Source organism: Canis aureus, chromosome 37 (genome assembly GCF_053574225.1).
Source record: "Canis aureus isolate CA01 chromosome 37, VMU_Caureus_v.1.0, whole genome shotgun sequence".
NCBI classification, from domain to species: Eukaryota; Metazoa; Chordata; class Mammalia; order Carnivora; family Canidae; genus Canis; species Canis aureus.
In genome coordinates this window covers 24609907-24618339 of record NC_135647.1, presented here as the reverse complement: position 1 = coordinate 24618339, position 8433 = coordinate 24609907, and the positions used below count along the sequence as shown (strand labels likewise).

Sequence of the window (8433 nt, the reverse complement as noted above, 5' to 3'; positions counted from 1 at the left end):
CCCTGTCCCCATCCCCTCTCCCCTCCCATCCCCGTCCTCTCCCGTCCCCCCTCCCCTCCCCTCCCGTCCCCCTGTCCCCCATCCCCTCTCCCCTCCCATCCCGTGCCCCCTCCCCCCTCCCCTCCCCTCTGTCCCCCCCTCCCCACCGTGCACACCCGGGCGGGCGGCGGAGGCTGCAGCGCGGGGTGTGGGAACCGGCCGACCCGGGGGCGTCGGGGGCGTCGGTCGGGAGCCAGGTTCCGGGCAGGACCCGCTGAGCTCCAGCCCCCCAGGTGCCCGGGCCGCCGCCACGCCTTCCCCGGGGCTTGGGAAGCTCCCGCAGACATAAGGTCCCGGCGCGTGCAAGGCTCACCCGGATGCGAAGGCACAGGCTGGCCCCGCCGGGAGCCCTGCGCCGGGCAGCTGTCCCTCGGCCGAGCGGGCGTCGCTGGGCCCCGCGGCGGGTGCGGGTGCGGGAGCGGGTGCGGTCGCGGGGGCCGCTCCGAGACCCGAGGGGCCCGAAATGCGGTCTCGGTCCGTTCCCTCCGCGGCCCCGCAGCGCTCGCGCCCCAGGCCCGGGCCGCTGCCCTCCCGCCGCAGGCAGCTGTCGGGGCCGGTCCTGGGGCCTGAGGGCAGGTGCGGCCGCGGCGCGCAGGTCCCCGGCACCCCTGTCCCCAGCACCCCTGTCCCCGGGCCCAGGGCTGGGAGCGCTGCCGCGCTGCTGGGCGCTGAAAGCACTTTGGCTTTCTCAGTTTTCCCTGAAACGTGTATGTCAAGGTGGAAGACCTTTCCCCGAGCTTGAGCTGAACAGCCAAAGCTGGGAGAGCAGGAAAAAGGGAGGACGAAGTTGCCTGAAATTCAGATTTAAGATGGAAGAGGCTGTGACAACTGGAGGGAAGTCCACGTGAACCGCAGAGCAGAGAACAGAGATATGCAAACAAATATGTTCTTTTCCACCTTTTATTTATTATTTTTATTTATTTATTTATTATTATTATTTTGACTTTTCACCTTTTAAACCGTGGGAGACCAGGAAGCCGACTGAGCCAACCCCTTCCCCCCACGTGAGGCTTCAGGAATAGAGAGAAGGCTGCGTGCGACCCAAAATACTCGTGTCCTTCAAAAACTGCTGCTCCAGGCCACTTTGAGAAGAAGAATGTAACATCCTAACTCCACGGCAGTCCCATTAAACCCCTGCCCAGAATCCCTCCTGATCCTAAGGAGCTTGTTATGGCTTGGGCTAAGGAGCCTCAAAACACTGAATTACACGGGGCCACTGCAAGCCTGCAGGGCCTTTGAATGGCCTTGAGGCCTGCGTGTGGGGCGAGGGGAAGGTTCGGGGGTCAGGGGAGAAGAGGAGGTGCCTGTCCACCAGGGTCAAGGCTAATGTGTTGATTTGTGAGATTTGTGAGAGGACGTGTGTGGCCCTGTGCCGCTGATAGCAGGTTTGTGAGTTGTGTTTTCGAGTGTTTGTGAGTGAATGTGTTTGCGAGACTGCTGTGTGTGACAGTGCGTGAGCTGGCATGTTGTGTGTATCTGTGTGTGTGTGTGTGTGTGTGTGTGCATGGGAGTGTTTGGCTGTGTGGCAACGTGCGATCATGCATTGGTGAGTGTGTGTGTGCGCGTGTGCCCACCGGCCCTCTCCATCCCGGAGCCCGGCCTTCCGGGGCCATCTGTTTCCACTTAGCAGCATCCCGATGGGGAGAAGGCCCGTCCTGGGGCCGCCCCGGAGCGCGCCGCCCGGTTCTGCTGCGTGGAAGGCGGAGGCGGGCGCCCTGGCCAGCGGGCCCTGCACCGCCGGGCAGCCACACAAAGAGCCCTCTTTCCTGCCGCCAGCCGCCCAGCCGGGCCCTCCCGGATCATAAACCTGCCGGCGAAGACATTCAGAAATAGTTCACCCGCGTTCCCGCGAGCATGTGCGAAGGCTGGAATTCCATTTGCTATAAAGTTTTATTTTATTTTCCTTGGAGGGGGAGTGAGGGGGAAAAGAAGAGTTCTGACCTAATTTATTCTAGGGCAGAATCTTGTATTTCATGCAGAAGTATACACCTGTACACAAAGCTCTGCGTGCCGCTCGTGGGCTCCACACGGGCGTCCACCTGCCGGGGTTCACTCAGCGCAGCCCCGGGCCGGGCTCAGGAGCGTGTGTGCCCGTGGGCAGGGCCGGTCTGCCTCCCGGACGCATCGGTGGAAATGGATCCAGTGACCTGAGGCCCAGCTTACACCTCTTCATTGTAATTTTTAATCAACACTGATGTAGTTCAAGTGCGCAGTGTCCGACATATATTAGGCACTTAATATAAATTGGTTGACTACATTAAAGTCAGATTTAAAATGTGATCTAGTCCTGAGAGGTGCTTGGAGTTGGTGTTGTGCGAGGAATCCGAGCCCATGAGGAAAGGCCTGGGCTCAGAGACCTCCGGGTAACTCGGGGGCTTTGGGTGGAATGTTCTAACAACACTTACCTCCAGGTTTCTCCTTCTGCCCCCCACCCCACCCCATTCCTCAAGACTTCTTCCGAGGGGTGGGAGCCCCGCGGGATCTAATTACAGTGGGGGGGGGGCTGCCTCCTTCCTGCGGGACCTGGGTTCCCTTCCGCTGCAGGGAGCGGCCCATTGTCACCAGAAGGGGGGATGGAAAGGTCGGGCAGGGACCCGGGACAGGGACGGGGCGGGCCCAGCAGGGCTGCCACCTGCAGGGGCTGGGGGGGGGGGCTCGGGGTGTCTTGCTGGAGCCCCCGTAGCGGCTTCCATCCCTCAGGGAACACACGGACATCCACTTAGTGCCAGTTCATAGAAAGACCATTTTTAATAAGAAAAGAGAAAAACAATTTGAAAGGCCCCGATTTCCGTGGTCAAAGGACATAATCTGAAGTACAGGGGAGTGCGGTGCTGACACCTGGCTGATCCCCCGCGGCGGGGGAGGCGTCGCCGAGGCCTGCGGGTCCGGCCCGCCTGCTGCGAAGGGCGAAGGGCGCTCCTGGCTCGGGTCGCGGCCTCGGGTCGCGGCGGGCCTCAGGCGTTCGGGTTGGTTCTCATGAGCTCCACGTCCGCGTCCACCATCTCCCGGACCAGCTCCTGGACCCGGCGGGGGGGTGGGGGGGTGAGGGAGGAGCTCGGGGCTCTTGGGCGGCAGCCCCGCCCCGGCCGCCCCGCGCCCTCCGGCGGGGGCACCCTGGGCACCCCCTTCCTCCCCGGCACCCCGGGCACCCCCTTACCCCCGGCACCCCGGGCATCCCCTTCCTCCCCGGGCACCCCGGGCATCCCCTTCCCCGCCCCCCCCCCCCGGCACCCCCTCCCCCCCCCCCCCCCCCCGGCACCCCGGGCATCCCCTTCCCCGCCCCCCCCCGACACCCCCTTCCCTCCGGCACCTCGGGCACCCCCCTTCCCCTCCAGCACCCCGGGCACCCCCTCCCCCCCCCCCCCCCCCCCCGGCACCCCGGGCATCCCCTTCCTCCCCGGGCACCCCGGGCATCCCCTTCCCCGCCCCCCCCCCGCCCCCTCCCCCCCCCCCCCGGCACCCGGGCATCCCCTTCCCCGCCCCCCCCGACACCCCCTTCCCTCCGGCACCTCGGGCACCCCCTTCCCCTCCAGCACCCCGGGCACCCCCTCCCCCCCCCCCCCCCCCCCCCCCCCGGCACCCCGGGCATCCCCTTCCTCCCCGGGCACCCCGGGCATCCCCTTCCCCGCCCCCCCCCGGCACCCCCTTCCCTCCGGCACCCCGGGCACCCCCTTCCCCCCCCCCCCGCATCCCCCCGTCCCCCCCCCACGGCGGCCCCAGCCGGAGGGCAGGCACTCACATCAAAGGCGACCCGGGGCTTCCAGCTCAGCTTCTGTTTCGCTTTGGAGCAGTCGCCCTGCAGAAAGTCCTGCGGGGAGGGGCGGCGCTGGGCGGGCGGCGCAGGGCGCAGGGCGAGGGCCGAGGGCTCCCGGCCCCTCCCGTCGGCCGCCGCGCCCCGGGTGGGGACCTGACAGCCCCGCGGCGAGTGCCGGGGACCCGGGGCCGCTGTGGCCACTGCTCCGAATCCCTGCGCTCTCTCCTCGGCGGGGCAGGAGCGGACACCCCGCCGCCCCCACCCCGGCCCTCCCGCCGCTCCCCTCCCGGGGCGGGGCGCACCGCCGAGGACCCCGGCGGGACCCCAGTGCCCGCCCCCTGCCCCCCACACCAGTGCACCCCCGACCCCAGTGCCCCCTCCCCCCAGACCCCAGTGCCCGCCCCCCTCCCCCTCCGACCCCAGTGCCCCTGCCCCTTCCCTCCCGGACACAAGTGCCCCCCACCCCGACTCCAGTGCCCGCGCCCGCAGCGGGCGCTGGTGCCCTCATCCAGGCGACCTGGGGGGGGGGCCTCGAGCTCTGGGACCCCGAGGGCTCGCACGGGGGAGGGGGCTGCACACCCACAGGCACGTAAAAGGAAACCGAAGCTCACGGCCACCGCCGGGAGACGGACAGGCCTGTGCTCCCCCATCCGCTCCCCTCTCCCCCAGCAAGGTGTTGGCAGGCGGAGCCCGGCTCCCGCGCAGGAAGGCCCAGCCGCCACCCTGCCCCCGCGGGCCTCCACCCTCCTCACACACCGAGGTGTCCGCGTCTACATGCACTACCGACCACGGGGTGGCCCCGGGCCTCGCCCTGCAGCTGCTTGGGGCAGCGCCGGCCCTTCCGGAGGCCTCCCAGGAGGGCGACTGCCTGCAGGACTGGCCGCAGGACAGGGTGCGATCCTGCTCGGTGCCCTCACCACCGCCTCTTAGTACAGGTCTCTGCAGACCACCGAGGAGAAAACCAAGATGAGAATTCCAGGATGATTCGGAAACAGAAAGAAAGGGAGGGAGGAAGAGAGGAGGAAAAGAGACCATTCTGGGGGGAGATGGGCATCGAGCTCCGCGGGTGCAAATGCTTTCATCCAAGGGTGCACAAGGCGGGTCCTGAACCCGGAAGAATGGGAGGCAGCCTGACGGGGAGCCTCAACCACAGTAAACACCCCCCGGAGAAGGTTCCCGGCTACACACAATGTTAGAGCCACCTGAACCAGCTGCATGGGGTGAAGGCAACAGATGGGTGATGCACCTGCTGCGGCAAGCCCCCCCAGGGATTTCTGTCGGAGTCCCCGAAGGGTAGCGGGGCAGGGGACTCAGGCTGACAGGGGCACAGGGGCTGGGCAGGGCCCTGGTCACGGCTAAGACCTCCCCATCCAAGGCTGTCGGGACGCTCTTGTGGATGAGAGCACAGCAGTCCGGCTTTGCGGAGCATCACCTGTGAGGCTGCAGCCCCCTGGGCCAGAGTAGGCCCCCCCCTCCCGGGCCCAGAGCAGCCCCCCCACCCCTCTGGCACAAGGTCAGCAGTAGCCTCGCCTGACAGCCTTTCCTCTCATCACCAGGCATTTTATCATCTCACATCATCACAAGTTTGAAAAAGCCGAAGTACTATGGGAAGGTGTTTCGAGACAGCCACACCCCGTGGATTCATGTGACTTTTATTACAGTATATTGTTATAATTATTCTATTTATGATTCATTATTAATTTCTTATGTGCCAATTTAGAGATTAAACTTTATCACAGGCGCGCAGGTAGAGGAAGAAACAGTGTATATGGGGTTTGGTTGGGCGTCCAGCTCTGGGCGGGTCAGGCATCCAGGGCCATGGCGCTGGGAATGGACGCCCCTGGGGTGAGGGGGGCTCCTTACTGTGCCTTTGGGCCCCTTCTCTGACAGAGTAAGCTCAACAGCCCTCATTCTCCATCAGCCATCATTACTTTTTAGGCTTGAACAACTCAAACTCCCAAAGGCTTTGCATCTCACAATACGCCGAGGTACTGATTTCCTCTCCCGAGTGTTGATAATAGTAAAACTAAAGTTATTTCTGCTGCTCCTGACAGTCCATATACAGATTTTTCAGGAAAGGTAGGATACAGAAGTTAATAATGAGCAATTCAACACCGCATGGAGCTGGAAATACAAGTGGAAAAACAAATTAAATTCTCTTTCCTCTCCCTAAATAAACTTGTATGTACTTCCACAATACTTCTCTATTTTACTCTAAGCGTCACACAAAGATGGTCATTCTTTTCCCCCCCGAGAGCTGTGAAACGTGGTGTCATGAAGCAACACCGCCCTCCTCGATTCTATAGCCGTTGCGTAGCTCCAAGTAACGTGGTCAGTGTTTAATCACGCAGCACTTGCTGTAAATCAACCAGCACTGCATAGGATGCAATTCATGGCTCTGACCTTATGGTTAGCAAAACCCTAAAACCCAGTTTGGCTTCAAATGATCTCAGTAGGCTTGGGAAAGGGAGCATTGTATTGTAATTATGTTTCCTGTATTTTCCTACAAGTAGCTCATAATATAAAAACAACTAGGAACTACAATTAAGGAGAAAGAAAACTGCTCTCCAAAGCTCAGACACAGACATCGCTACCATACGCCGTAAAAGTATTTCATTGAAACCAGAGACGCACCCTGTTCAACTTCCCAATTTAGTTTTGAGCCCACCTCCTCCTTCCAGCCTAGCAGCTAACTTTAACCTTCTGCCAAGGCTCTGTCTCCCTGAAATTTAATTAGACCAAGAGCCCTTGTGAAGGAAAAGGATGAGGTTCCACCAGAACCAAGCAGCAGCTCTCTGCGCCAGCTGCCGGGAGCTAGCATCGAGACTTGTCCTGTGCCTCCCTCAACGTGGGGCGTCCGGCTTGTCCCACACCTCCCCTTCCCTGAAGGACCTTCTAACTTCCTTCTGTTGTGTCCTTTCGAGAGAAGAGGCAGCAAATGGTTGAGGCCGCAGGGTTTGGGGCACAGGGTGCACTTGGAGGGTGGCGTGGGGACGGTGTGGCACGGGAGCGCCGGTGGATCTGGAATGACAGCGCAGACCTAGAACGCAGGGCCGCCTCCTTATGGAAGCTTCAAGAAGCTTCTTCGGCACGTGAAGAGAGAAGGGGCCCTGGAGCTTGATCCCTACCTGGACGGACGTCAGCAACTAGCTGCTCTGCTCGCAGGACTGTGTGGAGCAATGGGGTGGCGGGGGTCAGATGAGGTCACAATATAGTTTCCTTTTACATTTCACAAACCTTCTCCACGAGGGCGTGATCAGCTCCTCGGGACGAGAGAGAATGATTCATCTATTTTTGTTCTTTGCTTCATTTTTGACAGTTCAGTTCCTTCTTTATTTATAGGCTTAGAGTCGTAGGATGACAACAGGGGCAAGAGCTGATTAAAGAGAAGATTTTATGTACAGTTTCCAAGATGGACTTTGTGCGCTGGGTGGTCTGGAGCTTTTCTTTAAAAAAGAGACAATAAAGCTCTGGGAAAAATTTAAAGCATTTCTATGTGAATATGACATTTCCTGAACTCTGGCTTCTGGTGTCTTCAGTGTTTCCATTGCTGTTCCTTAGGTGAGCTATACAGTTTCAACATGTGATTTATTATTGTCAAATTCAATTAGGTTTAGCTGAGCATTTTACAGCAGCACAACAGCGTGAGCGAGGAGGAAACGTGCATGTCCCAGATGCCTGGAGCCCCTGTCTTTCTCCGGGGCTCCCTGATGACCGCTGCCTCGCAGACCTTCAGGAGCTGTCCTCGGCCGCGGCTGTCGAGGCATAAACCCTACAGGCCCAATGCCAATGGCCCGGTTGCAAACAGCAGCACGGTAGGAGGGCATGTTTTGCTGCAGCAATTTTTCAGGCTTTCCTGGCTTATGTTCTTGTTATAGTGAACTGATAAAGGGCCAGACCCAAATCCTGGAAAAGTCATTAAGCCAGTTCCTGAGCCCACAGTAGTTAACATAAAATCCAGAAAAGGAGACACCATGCTGTGCTATTATCTTCTACTCAAACTACAGTCCCCTTTCCTCAGATCTCCTGGGTGCCTTTTTATCTCCATCAAGATAACGACACATCTTTAAATTACACCGGTTAGTTTTCTTTCCTCCCTTCACCCCCCCCCCCCCGCCCCCAGCCTTTTTTTTAATTTTGAGGGTTGTTTAACACATTAGATGCCTTTGACACCCACCCACTTTCCCTAAAATCACTGTGGGGACTGCTCTTAAATAGACTGATGGCATAGGATAACTTCTCAAAGTTCATGGAGTCATGCTCTCTGTCTCCCCTTTTCACTGCGGTTGTGTTGGGGAAATTTTAATATTTATTTCAATTTATGTGTTGGTTACGATGTTTCTCAACAGGTCAGCCTGTGAGGTTTGCAAAGCACATCTGTTTAGGTGGAGAAACATTTTGAAAGCGTGAGCTCTTTTGGCAGGATGGTTGTTAAATTTCTAATGTGCATATTGAAATAAATTGACTCTTGAGTGCTATAAATAAGGAGAAGATGTATAGACAGGGGATGTTATAAAGAAAACTAAGACCCAGTAAAAGCCCTGGTTACACATCTTCAAGAGTTTAAAATATGGAGCTGTGAGGAACACTGGATATTCATTTCTTTCCTTATACTTTTCAGAAAAAAAATATTGAGGAAT

The 8433-nt window shown here is 59.2% G+C and overlaps 1 long non-coding RNA gene across 2 annotated transcripts; it reads right to left on the bottom strand.

The window, feature by feature from the left end:
* Positions 1 to 2762: 2762 nt before the first annotated feature.
* LOC144306359 (uncharacterized) lies at positions 2763 to 5253 on the bottom strand. 2 transcript variants are annotated; one of them, XR_013373428.1, is made up of 3 exons: positions 4550 to 5253; positions 3779 to 3847; positions 2763 to 3056 (listed from the first exon to the last, which is right to left on the bottom strand). It is a non-coding gene; the product is annotated as an uncharacterized LOC144306359 (long non-coding RNA). The 2 variants fall into 2 exon arrangements; XR_013373429.1 differs by lacking the exon at positions 4550 to 5253 and adding an exon at positions 4377 to 4419.
* Positions 5254 to 8433: the final 3180 nt, after the last annotated feature.